The sequence below is a fragment of the Solanum lycopersicum genome, chromosome 10, assembly GCF_036512215.1.
Source record: "Solanum lycopersicum chromosome 10, SLM_r2.1".
Classification (NCBI taxonomy): Eukaryota; Viridiplantae; Streptophyta; class Magnoliopsida; order Solanales; family Solanaceae; genus Solanum; species Solanum lycopersicum.
The window spans coordinates 62892936-62905573 of NC_090809.1; positions in this window are offsets into that span (position 1 = coordinate 62892936).

A 12638-nucleotide genomic window follows, 5' to 3' on the forward strand; every position below is an offset into this window, starting at 1 on the left:
TGTGTTTATATGATATTTATTGTTCTTCTACAATTTATTGGTAGCTTGCTATTTCCAAAAGTCAAAATTAAACTTATAAAATGAGACCTCTAATGTGGTTTAGCAAAGTCCTAATGATTTAGAGAATGACGATTATCTCGTTTAAAAACTTTAAAATATTTTTTTTTAAGTTCTTAATTAAAAAAAATGAACATTGTCGGTCAAATCATTTTCAACTGACCTACAGTTGGCACCATAATAGGAAATGGAGAAAAATAAATGCTTCCTTTTGAAATATTTGACCTTTAAATTTTATTTTCTATCAACAATATGTGTAAGAAGTGACTATCATCTCTTTCATCTCCTCGAATTTTGCAAACAAAATATAATTAAATAATAAAAATATATTATTTAATAATTTAAAATTTTTAAATGAGATAATTATAGATTTTAATATAATATTAGACCAGATAAAGGTTTTGAAATTGAATTACGATCGCTATTCAAAATCAAAAAAAAATTCACGTGTTTGATTGTGATTAAAAAAAATCAAGCTCACACGTAAAATAACGTGTTAAGTTTTTAGATAAGATGGTCACACATTTCAATAAATATGTAACACAATATACTTCATAGAATATTACAAAACTGTCCCATTAATTTATAGTAGAAAAACTTTTATTTATAGTAGTGAATCTTATGCAATACGAAAGTGGAATAATAATTTTATTAGTAAGCAATATTGTTATAACACAATGTGTAACCATAACATATTTTCAAACGATCTATCTAAGATTAAAAAAAATTATAATAATCGCGATCACCTCTCGAATATAGGAGGCAATAACACATCGAATAAAAGTTGAGACAAGCAGAAAGGGGGAACGTGCCAACGACCTTCACATAATATTATTATTATTATTATTTTCATTATTATTATTATTATTTTCTATTTCCCAACAGATGGACCTTACTATAATTATATTGGCTGTACGGACTAAGGTACGCTACGAAAAATAAATCTTTCTTTTTATATATATAAATGTGGAGGTTGGGCAGCTCAATAATATTAATATTATGGTATACCGCGTTTTCATTTACATCTAAAAAAAAAAATTTTAATTCATTTATTTTAGGGAAAAGAGTCTGATATACCCCTCAACTTTGTCATTTGGAGCTGATATACCCCTCGTTATAAAAGTGTCTCATATATGCCTTTACCGTTATACAAACGGCTCACATATACCCCTGCTGTTACAAAATGGCTCACATATACCCTTCATTTAACGGAAGTTAAAAAATTAGTTTTAAATTTATATTTATTACTTCTATTTTTTTTAAAAATAATTATTTAGGGGTATATATGATTCTTCTATCAAAGTTTAAGGTATATTTTAATTTTTTCATACATAAATTATTTTTTGACTTCTTTTATTATAATTATTTGAATTTCTTATTCTTATTTTGTTTTTTCTTTCATTCCGTAGTTTAAAGAATAAAAAATTAAACTATTTTTTTGTGTGTATTGTAATTTAATTGTATTCGAAGAAAAAAATTGGTCATCCACAATAAGTTTTACAAGAATATTAGTGAAACATAAATAAATTTGATTATCAAAATAATAATTATAAATTAGTCATTGAAACAAAAAAAAAGTCAAGAAAATATGTTTGACGAGGCTTAAATTTACCCATATGGAATTATATTTTTTTTTAAAAAAATAATAAAAATTTAGATTAAATTATTATTTTTTTCATTTCCGTTAGAGGAAAAGGGTATATGTGAGCCATTTGTTTACAAGTAGGGGTATATATGAGCTACTTTTATAACGAGGGGTATATCAGCTCTAAATGACAAAGTAGAGGGTTATTGGTATATTAGACCCTTTTCCCTTTATTTTATCGTATGTGATGATATATATTCGAACACATAAAAAATTAAAAATCTATGAATTGAAAATTCTAGAAAAAGTAACTTAATGATTATGGAAAATTTATCTAAATATATATAATAAATTTTAAACATAAAAAATAATTTGCATTTTTGAATAAAATTATTGCCTACTGTCAAACCCTAAATTGATAAGTTTGACAATAAATTTTTGCCAAGTACTAATTTAGTAGTTGACCATAGATCAATTTGAGACTATAGTTAGATTTGAATACTTATTTTCAAACATATCTTGTTCATTAAATTTGATCAGATTTTTAAATTGTTAGATTTTTGATATTTTTACTTGATAATTTTTTAATTGTTTTGTTCAAACATAATTTTAAAATTTTAAATTTTAACTTCAAAATATACTATAAAAACGGAAGGGAAGTAAAATATTGAATTGATAAATATATAAAAAGTCACAAACTTGTTATTAGCACATGTCATGGACCCTATACTGACCATCTTAGAAGTTTCATTTGCTAGCTTTTTCGTATTTCAGAAAGTGCATGCATTAAACTTGTTATATAAATTGCCTACCATAAATGATTTAATTCACTCCACAAACAAAATTAAATCAACACTACAAAAATATCAAAAATTAAAATATTCAACAATTTCTATAAAGCTCATTGATATATATGGGAAAAGAAAAAAGCAATTCATGTATAGTCATGCTTAAGTATATAATGAGAAAATTTAAGAATATTGAAGTGGATGTTAAAGAAGGACATTTTGCTGTATTTTCAGTAAACTCAGAGGAAGATCCAAAGAAGTTTATTTTAGAGTTGCATTGGCTTAATAATCCATTTTTTTTGAAATTATTAAAACAAGCTGAAGATGAATATGGATTTCAACAAAAGGGTGTTCTTCAAGTTCCTTGTCGCGCCGCGGAATTACAAAAGATTTTGGAATTTAAGATTGAAAGATATATATATATATATATCAAAATGTTTATTATAGCTAGGGATGATTTTTTCAAATGCTTTTTTTTAATGTTTGTCTAGTTCTGACTTATAGTTATATAGTTTAGTCTAATTAAAGACTATGTTATATACGTTGTTAAATATTTTTTTCGATAATAATCCATTTATCCAGACTTTCACCTCTCATGGTGGTGGGAGGTTTGGCCCTGAAGAAATAATATAACTACTTCTTTTGTAGTTAATTAATTAAACTTTCAATTTCTTTTCTAATTGTTTGGTATCGGTGAAAACATCATAAAGTATGGTTGAAAAATAATTGAAAATGAATAAATAAATATTTAGGTAAGTAAGACACGAATATCTCACTTTTTTTTAAGAAATTCAAATTTGTTGCAGTAACACCCATTCAACAGTATAACTTTTGATTTGTTCCCTATAGAAAAAGAGAATATTTCGATAACAATGTCATATAACTCAATTAAAATATCATCTTCAACCTCAATTTTATAATTTCAAATAATAAAGAAAATATTTGAAATCTATAACCAACCGCGGACTTAAGGTTGTAAGTTTTTTTTATATCATCCATCCATATATAGTCGACAAACTTATTAACTCACTCTATCTTTATCTTCTTAAATTTCTATATTGACGATATTTAATTTTCTAGTGAATATTTTTATCTAAGAAAAGGATAGTTCGATATTCAAAATATTTCATACGTATTAATATAGATGTAATGCATATATATCATGTTCATGCATGATTCGATAGGGAAACCCTTCCATAGAAATTTAAACATAATCATATCATTCCACGAATTGAATATGTGATCTAATCTATAAGTCACACGCAAATAATTTTATCGTTACTCTGAAAATGATTTCAATAACATCACGTAGGCATTATATATCTACTTCATGTTTATCTAGCTAGTTGTAGTCTTTGTAGGTATAAATGATTTTTTTTTTCTAATTCTAAAGTCAAAACTAATGAAACCTACTCTAATGTGGTTTAGCACATGTATTAATTATTAAGTAAAAGCAATAAAAGTAACTAATTTAGAAAATGGTGTGATTACTCATATTCTCGTTTAAAATTAAATTTTAATCAGTTGATTTTTTTTTTTTTTATTTAATCATGTTCTTAACAAAAGCAAGTGTTGTTAGTCAAATCTAGGGGTCAGTCCAATAAAATATTGCCCCAATAAGTAACTTCTGAGCTTTTCGATTATCCGTCGATTTATTAACTCAGCTTATTTTACGTGTCTAAATTAAACTCGATCAGCCTATTTTATATGTCTAAATTAAACTCGATTCGCCTATGTTACACCCCTAGTCAAATCCTTTTCACCTTTCTAACTGTAATTTTGGCTCCATACTGTGAATAAATTGTTACTCTGAAATATTTGACCTTAATTTCTATGAACACGACAATGTGTGTAAGAACACATCAACTCACCATAAATACAGTACTAGTGGGTGGATGGGCAAAATTGCAAACTCCAGCTGCATATCAACCAGACACACACCACTATTTGTATTTATAAATATCAAACGTTTGAAATATTTTTATCTTACGTAACCGTGGTGAGACATAATTTTAAATCTGCTTAAGCATATCGCATTTACTTCATCAAAACTTCACGTTACTAGTCGATAATTTGAGACTGTAACCAAATTTCATGTGTTCCCCGACATTTAAATTCAAAAAGGATTTTGATTTTTAAAAATTTTCAATATTTAACTCGTTTTTGTTATTAATAGATTTTCACATATATATACATTAAAAAAAATCATGCGTTCAGGTGAACCCGTAACGAAAACGTACGTTTACATAATTCTATTGACCCCACATAACCGTCACGGACCTACGATTTAACCCCTCCACTGCAGTTCACACTAGTCGGTGAACAAGAAATTAAAAAAAAATCCACCTACCTAGTCAATATTATGAATTTTTCAAAACCATATTATATGATTTATTTCATATTATCCAATATGTGGATTTAAATTGAGTTCTCGTATAAATCACTTACTAATGGATTTTACGAGATAAAAATTGAATAAATCATATTATTATTCTTAATATATAGGTAGAGTCCGAATTAGGTATTTAGGAATGTTCGAAACCCTAACAAAGCATTTTTTTATGGTCTTTTCTTATTACTTAGCTGTCAATCAATTTTGTTAAGAGATTCATAAGTTAATATTATATATAAATTTATTATTTAATTTTTTTAATATAAATACAAAATCAATAAAAAAAATTAATGTATTCGTTCGAACCGATTGAACCTTCGTGCCTCGATTCCCAAACACATGGACCTTACAAAATTATCTTGACTGTACGGACTAAGGTACACTATAGAAAATAAATCATTTTTTAAAAATAATTGTGGATGTTGTGCAGCTCAATCATATTATTATGGTATACCGCGTTTCAATTTAAGTCTAAAAGGAAATTTAAAAATATTATCCCACTTAAAATATATATTCTAATCCATATGCTCTACTATATTAAATATAGTAAATATGTGAAATATATGTTAAAATTTAAAATTTATATATATAAAATTTAAGCTAGTAAACTCTAATTCGACTATTTTTACATATTCAATGTTTTCTTTTAATATAAATATAGAAAATTATTGAATTAAGTTGAACCTGTAATAAATAAATCGCGCTAGCTATGTCTATGCATACACCATAGACAAGTTTTTTTTGCCCTTCAGTACAGTATAATATATGTAATTTTCAAATATATAAATTTTATTTTAAAATATTAGTAATTATTATTTTTTATTCAAATATATTCCCATCGATAATTAATTAGCTTTGACACATGAAAAATTCAATTAGCTAGATATGGCAACTTGCAACTTGCTATAGCACATGGAATGGTCCATATTCTCAGCATCTAAGAAGTTTCATTTGCTAGCTAACATCTTATTGTATAAATTGCCTTCCTAAATTATATTATTTCGAAACTCAAAACCAAAATCATATTACAAAAATATAACAACATCCCAAAAGTAGAATATTCAACATTTCTATAAAGTTCATTGATATATGAGAATAAAAATAAGCAATTTATGTATAGCCATGCTTAAGCTTATAATGAGAAAGTTCAAGAATAATGAAGTGGTACCAAATGATGTTAAAGAAGGACATTTTGCTGTATTATCAGTAAATTCAGAGGAAGAACCAAAGAGGTTTATTGTGGAGTTACATTGGCTAAATAATCCATTATTCTTGAAATTACTAAAACAAGCTGAGGATGAATATGGATTCCAACAAAAGGGTGTTCTTGAAGTTCCTTGTCGCGCCGCGGAATTACAAAAGATTTTGGAACTCAAGATCGGATGAAAATATCATGTTGTTTCTTAAACGTTTATCTGCTTGTTGGAGTATGTGACTATCTTATTTAAAAGATATGACAGAGAACACACATTTTATTTATTTAATTGTATTCTCACAATATGTCTCCTAACACCCTAACGTGTGAGTCTGATTCTTTTTTTTCGTGACAAACACATGAATTTTTTTATTTTTTTTTATAATGGTGTTGTTAGAATTGAATCTAGAACTTTTATGTAATTTGATATCATATTGATGTATGTGACAATCTTATCTATAAATTTAAGCGGTTAAAAAAAAATACATTTCTATATACTTAATAAGGTTGATAATGTTATATATATTAAGAAAGTTGAAGTAATTAAGTGTTTGACGTATGAAGACCATTCAATCTTGTCAAAAGCTCTCTCTTTTTTGCATTGGTCTGCTAAATTGAGTGATTATTTATTGGATCGCGATATACATTGTCTATCGTCCATTATTTTTTTAAAAAAAAACAACTTGATAGACAAGTTTCATCAAAGGCCATAGAAATATTTTTTTTGTCAATTTTTTTTTATAGATGGCATTACAAAGATTTATAAGCCTAAAATGGATGTAACTCATCCTTGAAAGATTCAAAGGGTTTAATAGCATATAGTGTTTCTCCTTCGTTTGGTTCCTTTCTTAAAGTAGATTTGTCAATGTTTTTTAAAAATCTAGGCAAGTTGATTAGGCAGAATAGATATTCTCAAAATAATTAAGAAGTATAGTATGTGCAGACATCCATAATTTTGTGATACTCTATAAAACGAGCTCAGTTTGTATAAGAATTTTTGGATGCTACTTTACACTCAACTCTAACTCACGTCTATATGAAAGTAACATATTCACTTAAAGAGATATCTCAAAATTTAATAAAAAGATTAAAGAAATCAAATACAAACTTTGTAAAAGCAGATGTCAAAAGATAAGACGAGCTCAATTTATATTAGGATTTTTGAATGTTACTCTGCTCTCAACTCTAGCTCATGTCTATATAAAAATAACATATAAAAATAATATATTCACTTAAAGAGATATTATAAAATTCCACAAAATCTTAAAATATTCGTAAAAAGATCAAAGAAATCAAACACTGGCTTTGTCAAAGCAGATGTCAAAAGATGTTCCTAGAGATAAAATACATGGCAAGAATACTCAAATCTTCTGATATTTGAGAAATGCCTTAGTAAGAATGAGAAAATTTCAGAAATAGCAAAGATAATAGATATAATAAGGTTTTATAAATACAGTTATGATAATTTTGCTTCGTTGTCATAGTTCCGTTTGCTATAGAGGTTGTGGTTTTTATATTTCGCTTGCAATTCTACGAACATGGTAAGTATATATAAATGAATGTTGTGATTTGTATATTTCGTTTGCAAAATGATAAGTATATATAAATGAAGGTTGAAATTTGTATATTTCGTTTGCCCTTTTGTATATTTACTTGTGAATATACAAACATGATAAGTATATACAAATTCTATTAGCATCACCAACATTAAGCCCAATTAATAAGTTAAGCTTCAATAAAAGGAATCCTATTTCTATTTCAGGATACCATTTATGTCTTTAGTATAAGTAGTTTCTCTAATTTAAGTAAAATATTGCTACCAAGATATTTTGTGAGCTTTTTGATGCCACATTATATGGTCAAGGCCTTCAAGATATTAATTATATAATGTACCTTTCATTTGTACCAAAAAAAAAAAAAAATTTGATTAGTCAATTTTACTGAAAAATCTGCAAAATTGTTAAACAACTTTTTGTAACAAAAAAATCATTTAATTAGCTTTGTCTTATTTTATGATGATATTGTCTCAATCCCATCTTTCAAACTCATATTTCTACTAATGTACGATAAATACAAGTTAACCAGTTAAAATATGTACTTATATTAATGTAGATATTTATCTAGTGTTAATTTATATTTATTTGTACACAACTTAAATTCGATAAATATCTGTCTCGCGAAGTCGGGACCTTCTTTTGCTAGTTTGTTTTTTAAAATCTTTATACAGTAACAAATTAATGAATTGTACCTAAAATCAGGTAAGGGAACAGAGGAACCAATTGGTATATGAATAGTCATTCAAGAATGAGAAATATCATAAATCCAAACTTATTGCATGATCATGAGTTTCAAGTAAAATAAAAGGGAAATGTAGCATGAAGAGAAGGCCCTTCTCTTTTGTATACACATTTTCATGTGAGCCATTAATTATTTTGGTTTTCAAAAAATCATTTTCATATATATCTTTAACAAGTTGCTAGTTTGGAGAATGTTTATATGATATTTCTTCTTCAATAATTTTTTCAACTATGTGAAGAGGGCTTGATAATGTGGAAAGTGATTGATAATGTATTAGATATTGTTTTATATCAAATCGATAAATATTACTCTATTGATGTGTGATAGTATGTACATAGATTATTAGCAGTTAATCATATGATTAATTAACATACATATGCATGTATTCTCACCACATTAAGGATTCATTAGGCCATGAGATTTTATTTTTATTTTTTTTCAATTTTATATAATATGCTTGAAAATTAGGTTTGTCCACAAAATTTTCAGGGGTAAAATCTACAAAAATATCATAGTAGGGAGTATTTGGTTTACAGACAAATAATGTTGGATTTAGTTAAGATTGAATTAGTTACATGGGATAAATTATCTTGGTATTTTTTTTTATCAAGTATTTGATTTTTGTTTTACTAAAAATACACATTACATAATTTCTAAGAAAGAAAATGTCTGTTTATAAATACCCTCCAATTTATTTAGTTTTTTTACAAAAAATTCAGGGACCTAGGGTGTATTCTTTCGTTTTCATTTTTTTATCCCAAGATAACTAGTATTTCCGATAAAAATTATTTCATCATCTGACAGAAATAACTTATCTTAAGACTAATTACTAATTTTTGAATAACCTATCTCAAAATCAGCAACATAGTAGTAAAAATTTATCTCAAAACTATCTGTACTCGTCGAGCATATCAAACGATCCCTAATATTATAATGAATTATATATTTCATTATGATAAATACAAATGTAACAAAAGCACATGCAATACTAATGTACCCTCTGGTCTCTAGCTCATTACCATCTCCTCCCTATAAATATATACCTCAATTCCCCTAAACTACTAAGCAAAACACATATCATCAAACCTACTACTAAACTCTCATTAAAATTATTACTTTCCAAATAATCTTTCAATAATGTCAATGTTTAATCATCTTATGGGAAAGCTCAAGAATAATATTCTTCAATTAATTTCCAAATTTAATGTTGTGGAAATTGAGGAAACTCCAAGATCAAATGGTACCAAATGATGTTAAAGAAGGACATTTTGCTATATTTTCAGTAAATGCACAAGAAGAGCCAATGAGGTTTATTGTGGAATTGTATTGGCTTAATGATCCATCATTCTTGAAATTATTAAAACAGACTGAAGATGAATATGGATTTGGACAAAAAGGTGTTCTTGAAGTTCATTGTCTTGCCGCGGAATTACAAAAATTCTCAAAATCAAGTTTGTAATTTAGACAATATATGGTTTAATCTACAACCATATACTATATCATATTCTATTGAAAGCTAATTCTACGGACAATCAAGCAAACACAAGTTCACTTCAAGTGCAAAATTTCTTTTATTTCTCTTTATTTAACTATGTTGAGTCAATCTCTAAAGTTAGAACTGAGACTTACCTCATGTTATGGACATTCTCCATGTTGTATGGATGATTGTTACCCGTAGAATTGTATTATATTATACTTTGTTGTTAATTTAGATATAATATTTATTTATTTGGTAATAGAATTTTATTGTGTAGTACAGTTCAATTTAATTTTATGTAACAAACGAAAAGTCACATATTATATATATAAAAACTGATTTGGTGCGATTAATTTGCCTTTGCTTTTTTTCTCGTAATTAATAGTTTTATCTTGATCCATACTTTTTCACATTAATAGTACTATGTAACACAATATATAAGAAACATCATTTGAGACTTGCTTCATGTTAATTACCTATTGTAGTGTATTATACTTTTTTGTGTTTGTTAGTTAGAAATGTAGTGTTTGTTTTGATTGATATTTAAATATTGTATTATATTGTTAAATATAGTGTTATATAATAATGAAAAGTCTTATTTTATGTAGCAATGAATTTTACTATATCGTATCATTAAATTCACTGTTATGTTATAATGAAAAGTCTCATTTTATTTAAAAACTAAAATTTGGATTTGCTTTGATTGGTACATTAATTGTATTGTATCGTATCATTAATATCAATATTGTACTGTATAATACATTATGAAACAACATATTTATGAAACAACATATAACGACCAGCCATACGATTTAAGGGATAACTATACAACAAGGAAAAGAAAAGCCAAAATATTCTGAATTTTTATTTATATTTGGAAACAAAATTAAAGAATTTGCTCTTCCAACAAATTTCATGGGATTATTCTAATATTATATTAAATTAAATTAAAGATTTGAAATATAAAGTACTATATAGGGGTGCAATACTGGTCAGACTATTTCACCTTTAACAAGAGCCTAGAATTTAAAACTCAGGTATGAAGATATATAATTTTGTTGAAAGTGTTACTCTTAAATAGGTCCTTCAGTGTATACTATGCCTAATGTTCAAGCAAAATTGACAGAAATTCCAATAAAATTTAAGCTCGATATATATTTTTCTTGAAACTTCTTTTGCTAGTTTGCTTTTAATCTTTAATATAGAAACTAATACCTAAAAATCAGGTAGGGGAACAAAGGACCCATTGGTATATGAATAGTCATTTAAAAAATTGAAATATCAATCAACATATTGCATGATCATGATTATCAAGTAAAGTAGCATGAAGATGAAGGCCCTTGATCTCTTCTATATACACATTTTCATGTGAGCCATTAATTATTTTTGTTTTCAAAAAATCTATAAGATATTAATCACTTCATATCTTTAACTAATTGCTAGTTTGGAAGGTGTTTATATGATGTTTCATCTTCAATTTTCTCACTAATCTATGAAGAGGGCATGAATCATGAGGAAAGTGATGGTTTTCTAATATTTCATGCAGTTTACATAGAAGAGATATATATATGATTGTTTATATCAAGTCGACAGATGCATGACATGTAATCGGTATTGAAGTTTGGTTAAGTTTTAAAAGATAGCGTATAATGTGAATCGAGAAATGTAGAAAATAAAATCTAGGGAAAGTTTGATTTTCCCTCTTGGTAATGAAAGAGGAGATGTTTTGTGTTTATATATATTTTAATTTGTTTTGTATGATTAAATTCATCGTAAAAATATCATTTTACGTAAAGATTAATTTGATGCGATCACATTATTATCTCTTATTATTATTATTATTTAATTATCTTTCCTAAGTTGCTCATTATCTAATAACAACAATAATCCTATTTTATCAATTTTAATTTGTACCCTACTTTTTTTTTGTGGTCAGGTTATCCTTTACATTGTTAATATGTAACATTATGTAATGACAAAAATTAAAATGATATATTTCATCAAAATATTGTATCCATTAAAATAATAAGATACAATATATATATAATTGTATTAGTAACAATTGTAATTGTATTTCAAGTAAAAATAGTTGAAGTTTAGCCATGACTTTGTCCATTCAACATACATATACATAATTTTTTAGTTATATGGAAATTTAAAGATCGCATATCTAAGATATTTAAAAGTTCTTGACGTGTAAAATTTTATGCATCGTATTATTTTTTAAAAATAAAAGCAAGTAGAGTACTCCATATATATATATATATATATATATATATATATATATATATGAAGATGAAAATGGAAGAGTTTGTTAAAGACAATAATTTTAGGATCGATTGAATTATCATAGTTTGAGATATTCATTAATTTCAAGATTATTTTATTATTTGTATTAAAATGATTCTGGATATCATTTTGATGTGTTTCAATTCTTTCGAATGAGTGAGACTTGATATTTATATATTTATCATTTTGATGTGTTTCAATTCTTTCGAACGAGTGAGACTTGATATTTATATATTTATCATTTTGATGTGTTTCAATTCTTTCGAACGAGTGAGACTTGATATTTGTATATTCATTGTATTAGTCCCACTTCCTACTTGTGATATGGTCTATTTGAACTCCGCTTATGATTCAATTACCTTGTATTCAATTATTGAATTCAAAATTTACGGAAGTTGGCTCAAAATATTTTATCTTAAATGCACTTTTCCTAAGATGAGATAACCGGCAAATGATAGTTAAGAGTTTTGAGAGTCGTTAATAATTGACAATCAATTTTATTAGAAATTGAGAAAAAAATACATAAATAATTAATTATCTAGTACAAATATAGAATA